The sequence below is a fragment of the Mirounga angustirostris genome, unplaced genomic scaffold, assembly GCF_029215605.1.
Source record: "Mirounga angustirostris isolate CCGP_5_RB_7025 unplaced genomic scaffold, mMirAng1.0.hap1 SCAF_17, whole genome shotgun sequence".
In the NCBI taxonomy this organism is placed as follows: Eukaryota; Metazoa; Chordata; class Mammalia; order Carnivora; family Phocidae; genus Mirounga; species Mirounga angustirostris.
In genome coordinates this window covers 38,245,027-38,252,772 of record NW_026991725.1, presented here as the reverse complement: position 1 = coordinate 38,252,772, position 7,746 = coordinate 38,245,027, and positions in this window count along the sequence as shown.

Below are 7,746 nucleotides of genomic sequence, written 5' to 3'. Positions count from 1 at the left end.
AAATTCCGGGTACAGGGTCGTCTGTGTCCCCAAATGCCATTCACCCAGTTTAATGATCCGTAGGCATATAAGCCTTTATGAACTCCCGTTTTCACCAGAAAATAACACTTTGTGAAGTCATCCCCTATGGATACTGCCCACCCACTGTGCAGAGAGATCCTGGAGTAATGGATTGTCGGGGAGTGTCTGGCTCCCTCCCTCCCCTTATATATGGTGCTTGAGTTCATTTTGGGCCATGGAAACTCCTTTCATCTCCATCCCAGCCTTCCTTCTCTGAGCTGCTAGAGGTTTAGGGACTGACAAGTCCCCAGGGTCGGAAGCAGTTCTGCCACCTGCCATCTGTGATCTGGATGGGTCACTGCATCGCCCTGGGCCCTACTTACCTCTCCTGTACAATGGGCACGATAACCCCACCCTTCCATCTTGCTGTAACATCCAGATGACTCCGAGTCTAGAATGTTCCTCACACAAGCCTGCCCCTCACAGGTGCCCCAGGTGCCCAGCGGTCAGCCTCTCCTTTCCTGGTGCATCCCCTAGGGCTAATCTTAGTCCTGTCAAGTTAAAGTCCTGTCTTCTCTGACCTTTCAATTCTGTTTTACGGTTATCGGAATAGCCTTATCATGCCATGCTCTGGGCCTTCGCCTCAGCTGTTTCTTTTTCCTCCAACATCCTCTCCCTCCCACCCCCCCTTCTCTGACCAAAATTCTTACAAAAATCAGCTCTGCCTCAAAGCTCAGCCCCAGAGTCCCTCTGTGAAGTTTTCCTCACCTTCCCCAGAAATAACTGTGGGAGTTGCTTTACCTACAGCTTTTGATGCATTTGTTTATCGTTAGCCCAGTGTATCTTCCTCAGGCCTGTCAGCTGTTGTCTCCGCAATTATACTGTGCCCTTCTCAAGAGGGGGCATGTTTCACGCATCTTGTGGTCCCTGGCATCTGGCACAGAGCCGGTCGCGTAGGGTAGCTCCGTTGTCTTATGGTTAGGACGATAGTAGAGTAGCGTTCCAGCCCCTGGAGAGTAGTCCGCCGCCGACCTTCCCCTCGAACCACAGGCCTCGCGCAAGCCGTATGCACCTGCCCTGCCCACCACACCTGCCCTGCCCGTGGCACGAGGCCTTCCTGGGAAGCAGGCAAGCCCCAGTGCCTTTTGGAGAAGTCCACTGCCCCTGAGCCAACAATGCCCTCCATTCAGAGTCCAGGTAGAGGAACTTGACCACCTGGCTTGGGGCACAAGGGGTGAGGAGGCTAGAGGTCAGTTTTGCTCCCTAGAGGGACTTCCTTTTGCATGGGGAGCAGGAGTCCATATTGCAGCTTCAGCTGGTGGAATCGCTCTCAGGAGCCATTTCCTTCTCTGGGGAGGGGAAGGGCTGCCCCCTCACCCCCACCGGGGTTGAGTGCCCTTGGTCTTGTGGCCTGGCCCCAGTGAAGCGAGAACAGTCCCTCCCTGAGCGGAGGGTGGAGGCTCTTGGCTCCCTGACAGGTGGGTGCCTGGAATCCTGTACCAGGCGGCTGGGTGCCCCACAACTGGCTGGTAAACAGATTTTGCATTTGACTTTTCCTTGCTCCCAGGCTCCATATTAACTGGTTACTGCCCAGCCTATGGTGTCTGGCTAAGTCTCCTTTTCTCTTAGGTTTATAGGACTGACGCTTGCACTAGTCGGTACCCCCGTTTTTTTTTGAAGGACCCAGGTCCCAAGGTGTCACCTTAAGAAACAGGAAGCCAGGGGTCTGGGAACAGGCAAGTTAAACACTAATTCCCCACAACTGGCTACCCATGGATGATCCCTCTGGAAATGTACCCGGAAGTGGGCCTTGGGCAGAGCCTGCTGGAATGTCACCTGCTGCCAAGCCCACCCTCAGTGGCCACAAATCTGCTTCTCCTTATCCCCCTCCCTGTCCATGGCTCAGTGGCCACTAACCACCTCCCTGTGGAGGAGAGAACTGGATTTTCTGAGCTGCCCCGGTCTGGAGAGCGTCCATCAACACACAGTGGATCTAGGAACCAGGGTCAAAGCAGAGGGTCCAAGGAGTCAGGCCCCTCTGCCCATGAGCCCCTTCCAAAAACGAAAAAGAAATGTGCACACAGTGCTGCATCTAGTTCCCCCTTACCTTCGGGGGAGGGAGGGTCTCACCCCCATCTGAGAACATTCCAGGGATGGGGTACCCTTTTACCTCACTCCAGCGGCTACCTGGCCCCAAGCTGATTACCTCGCTTACAGTCCTCCTCCCACTCGTCAACACCTCCAGTCACCCTGCAAACCGCCGTCCATCAGGGGACATTCCCTGACTTCACCCCGTCGCTCTGCTGAAAACGTCGCTGGCTCCCACTGCCTTGAAGTGAAAGACTAAGTTTGCTCGCTCAGCATTCAAGACCTCTGCAACCTGCACTCAACCCTGGGCACCAGCCTCATCCCCCTCCTCTTCCCCACTCCAGCCTGAGAGGTCAGCTCCCAGTCTGGCCACTGGACTTGCCTTCCTGTGGTTTTACTCACACCCCACCCCCATCAACTCTCAGTCCAGGAAGCCCCCTCTGGATCTCTCTGCTCCAGTCCCCTTTTAAAGTCCTGTGCTCCTCCCAGAATTTTTGGCTGGTGACCCCACCCCATAGTCCTCCTCCCTCTGCTCTCCTAGAGCTCCCCTTCTAAGGCAAATTTGCTAGCCTAGCACTGCTCTGCATCGTTAATTGTATCTTATGCATAAATATCTTGCCTCTCTAATTGCTGATATGCTTGGTGGGGATTGGATTCAGATTTCATGTCTGTCCTTCCTTGCAGCCCCTAAGATAGTGCTTTATACCCACAATAAAAAAAGGCAATAAATATCAGCAGAATAGTGGACAGACTGGCTGGAAGCTGAGCGAGGCTGCCTTCTTGAAGGGGAAGGGCAGGCTCAGGGTCTAGCCTTGGCCTTGCGGCGGTCATGAACCCCCTACTCAGATCCCTGGCTCCCTCTGGCTCCCAGAATTCCAGGCCAGGAAGTTCAGAGAAATCCTAGCTTGTCTGATAATGCAATCCTCATCATAGCTTGCCTCTATGTAGTGCTGTATGATTTTCAAGTGTCTTTTATATATATTCAATCCTTATAACCTTATGAGTTCAATAAAGCAGATATGCTCTCCATTTTATAGATGTAAAAACTGAGGTTCAGGGCGCCTGGGTGGCTCAGTTGGTTAAGCGACTGCCTTCGGCTCAGGTCATGATCCTGGAGTCCCGGGATCAAGTCCCGCATCGGGCTCCCTGCTCGGCGGGGAGTCTGCTTCTCCCTCTGACCCTCCCCCCTCTCATGTGCTCTCTCTCTCTCTCATTCTCTCTGTCTCAGATAAATGAATAAAATCTTAAAACAAAAACAAAAACAAAAAACTGAGGTTCATAAAGGCCAAGCAATGTGCCGTGGATTAAAACCCATTCTTCTGAACTCCGCTGGACTTGCATTTCTCTGTGGGGTGCCCGCAAAGTGCTTTTTCTCATCTCTCCTATAGCTCTTACCTTTTCTGCCTTATTAATGTATGTGTCTTATGTCCCCAACCAGAGTGCAAGCTCTTTGAGGGAAAGATGTGCACCTGATCCATCTTGGTTCCCTTGGTGCCCTGCCCATAGTAGGACCTCAATAAATATTTGTGAGGGAGGAAATAGAGGAAGGATCTGGACAGGCCTGCACGGGAGAAAGACATTGGCAACAGAGCCCCTGGCGTCGAGCTGACACTGTCCCTTCTCCCGACAGTCCCTTCACCCTCCGAAGCCAGCCTCCCGCGACTGCTGTGCTAGACAGTTGCCTGGCCTATGGCAGGGCCACCTGTCTCCCTCTCTAACCCCTTCTTCCTTCTCCAGCCCTGTTCTCCGGGTGGCCGCTGGCCCCTACGGCCACTCACGTCCCCTCTGCACACACTGCAGCCCGCCCTGCCTTCGGGCCTGCTCACCGGCCCTGCCAGCCACCCACACAATTCTCTCAACAGCATTCAAAAGACCCAGTCGCTGCCCCCACCCGCTCGCCTGGGATCGGAGGGCACCCTGACTCTCGAACTCAGCCAGAACCCCGAGGTGATGGAGAAAGCCAGGGTGCCACAGGAGAGCCAGAGTCACGGCACTCATCAGCGACGGCGCTCCAGCGGGGCAGGCCCAGCCAGCTGGCTTCGGGGAGGTGTCCAGTCCCAGCTGATCCCCCCGTGCAGCTTGGGGCTCCCTTGCCGGAAGGCCAGCTGCCGTGCAGCCGGACGCTGCCGGGAACCTAGCCGCGCTATTCTGGAAGTGTACTGGAGCTCTGGGCTGCCTGGCAGCAGCTGAAATTTCAGCCCCTTTGGTTTCCACGCTGTTCTTCTCCTCCCTTCTGATGATAAGGCAGAGTTCAGTCATTACGCAAAGTTCAGAACCACGGATGGTGCATTGGAGGGTCTTAATAGCAGCTGTGGTTACGCTAAAGTGGGACCTGGCCATAAACCACGTACACTTTTGCCCGCTGATGCAACAGCCTGCGTTCTCGCTGCCAGTCATCCAGACCAGAGCCGTGCTTCTTTACTTTTACAGTCTGGCCCCGTACCCACCCTGCCGCATTAACCCGCTCTCAGGCTTTCTGGCACAGTCCCTCCCAGATAAAGCCAGTGGTGGAATTCCTCTGAGACCCTGTTTTCTTCCTTCTTCTTCTTCTTCTTTTTTTTTTTTTTTCTTTAATTGAGACTGTATGACTTGATTCTACAATGTAAGCAATAAAGTATGAAGACTGAGTTTGGGTGACAGAAGATTAGAATCATAATCAAACCCAGTGACGACAAAGCTAAGCCCCCGTTGATTAACCTATTTCTGGATAGCCTGTATAGAAGGCCCTGGAGATGATGCGGCCGGCTTTATTATCCTCATGTGGGAACTGGGGGCCTGGATGGGAAGAGAGCCCATCCGAGGTCACATGGTGATGGACATAAGGCTTAGGGGTGGCATTTGACCTCCTGTCATGAAACTGTACTTTTAGAACTAGAAGGAGCAGCAGAGTTGTCCAAAGAGCACAGAACTTGCTTGTCTGTGAAATGGGGTAATAATCCCTGTCCCGTGTGATTGCTGTGAAGATTATGCCAAACCACAGATCCGGGAGCCCTTGGCCAGAATGCCCATGATTTGGGACCTTCCGCCCCCAGGCTCATCTCCACGGCCCGGTCTGTGTAGGGAGAGAGCATCTCACAGAAACAGTGGTGAGGCTGGTTCTTAGGTTTTTTCCAACCTGTGTACAGCTTCAGAACCAGTTGCATTGTTCGTGTAAAAAGCAGATTTCGGGACGCCTGGGTGGCTCAGTGGTGGAGCCACCAACTCTGGATTTCGGCCCAGGTCATGATCTCAGGGTCGTGAGATGTGGGATCGAGGGCTCCCGGCTCCGGGTGAGTCTGCATGGGATGCTCTCTCTCCCTCACCCTTTACCCCTCCCTGGCAAGCATACTCCACCCCCTTAATAAATAAATAAATAAATAAATAAATAAATAAATAAATAAATAAATAAAATCTTTAAAAAATAAAAAGCAGATTTCTGGGGTCCCATTCCGGATATGGAACCCAAATCTCTAGCCAAGAAGCCTAAGAGCCTGTTCTACAAGGTGCACGCCCCCCAAGTGTGATTAGTGATGCAACACCGACCTTAAGAACCAGGGAGGCAAGGTTAAACCAAGAATTGTTCCAGTCAGCTATGAGGAAAGGAAGGGGAAATGCAGGCACAATGCAAAAGGCATGCAGGCTCCGTGAAGGATCAGGTTCCCTGCTTCTCCGGAATGAGGGACTTGGGAATGTGAGTGCAAGGGTGGTGCCAGGGTTAGGGAAGCACAGAGCGGATCCCCAGCGGAAGTGGAACCAGGAAATGAGAGCCTTGCAGTTTTCTCTATTCCTCCCCACACCTACCCTCAGCCCCTCCTATGTTAAAGGCATGATTAAGGGTCAGGAAGTTGCTATGAGGCTTTTCCTCCTTTGTCTTGCCCTCCTGCTCCTTCTAATATTTTCCAGCCCTGTCTGAAGTCATCCTAATCAGGGAACGGTTCCTCAGAGCTCAGGGCTCACTCAGACTCTCTTTTAACAAGTGCTCTAGATGATGGTGATGCTGATAAAGTGTAAGAGCCGCCAAAATACAAATCTACCTTGAAGACTTCACTGGAGGGTAAAGTGATGGGCAGGACTGGGGGCTGAGGGGCTGTTGCTGACGAAGGTGTGTGGTCACAGAGCAGTCTGGTTAGATGGACACACTCCTGGGAACGGGGTCTTGTTGGGGAGACAAGCAGTGAGAGTGCAGGGTGTGGTGTCCCCAGCGGGGGCAGCATTGCAGTGAGAAGCATTGGCCGGACCCTTGTCTGTTGGAAAGTGAGGATCCTGAAGGTGGGAAGGGGGCAGAACTTAAGAAAAAAATGTGAGCCAGTCCCAACGACAAGCCCTCATACACATTTTTCTGGAGCTGACCCCTTGTAGGTTTCCTCTTCCTGGAGGTCAGAGGCGGCCATCATTGAATTATTTTCTGCTGGTGTCTGGTCTTCCCTCTTCATATCCAACCTCATCTTTCTAGAAATGGTAAGGCTCCAGAGAAAAAGCAAGTCAGCTGAAGTGACATGGGAGTCTTGGCTGTTGGTATGGGGGATTTGGGGTCATGGTGAAGTAGGAGAGAGAAGATGATTTTCCCTCTACCCTTCTAGGTTCTCTGCTGGGAACGCTGTGACAAAAGACACGTTCACAAGAGGAAAACAAACAAGTTTACAAGAGCATGTGTATACAGGGGAAATGAGTAACTTCAAGAGGTGACTTAGAATTCAGTCCTAAATACTATCTTCAGCTAAAGACAAAAGAAAGAAAGGCGTGGGGAAGGCCAGTAATGAATGGGGAGGTGACCAGGAAAAGTAAGGCAAACAAGAATAAGGTTTGTTATACAGATTGACATGGGTGCCTCTGGGTTAATAAGATTCTCATGATTTAGAGCCTTGTCCTTCTCTTCCTGGTACAGAGAGGGAGACACCCTTACAAACTGGAGATCTCCTTTATAAATGTAAATTTTCCCTTACAAAAGGGTAACTGAGAGTTTCCAGAGCTTCTCCGGGAGTCTGCTGTTTCTCAAAATAATCAGCTCAAAATAATCCTTATGCCAAAGAGGCATATTTTGAGGAGACATACTCTGCCACTCTTCAGTGACAATTTAGGAAAAACCACACCCAGTAAGCTTCTTTGATGTTTTCCAAAGAGCTGCACACCTGGTCCTTAGCTACAAGCCCACCTGGAGATTCTTTGCATCCAATTTCCATAGGTGATCTTGCTCATTCAAAGGTACATTTCAAATGCCGCTGCCTTTTTAAAATTTCTGCCCCTTTTTCCCATTGCCTTATTCACCGCGACTGTTTCCTGCTATCAGATGTGGGAGGCGAGCCACAGACTTAGAGGAAAAAGAGGAGTGGGTACTTGTCCCATGGGGGCTGGTAGCACCTGGGCCTTTGCTTGTCCAAGGTCACTTTGATCAGTTCAAATGAAAGCAGCCTGAGCAGCAGAGACTGATTCCTGACAACCCTTTTGCTCTAATACCTTATTGCATTTCAAGACAGTTGTCGTGCTCTCCTGGCCATTTCCTAACCCCGGGCTGTCCTAGGACCCGCTCTGTCAATGAAGTGTGGTCCAGAAAAGCCCCCTCAGAGGGTGCCCTCCCACTGCTGCCTGGTCTCGCATGCCTTTTCCAGCTTCTCTCCTGCAGGGACTCAGGGGTTCTCCCAGGGCCGGGGCCAGACCCACAGTTTGACCTGACTGGCTGCC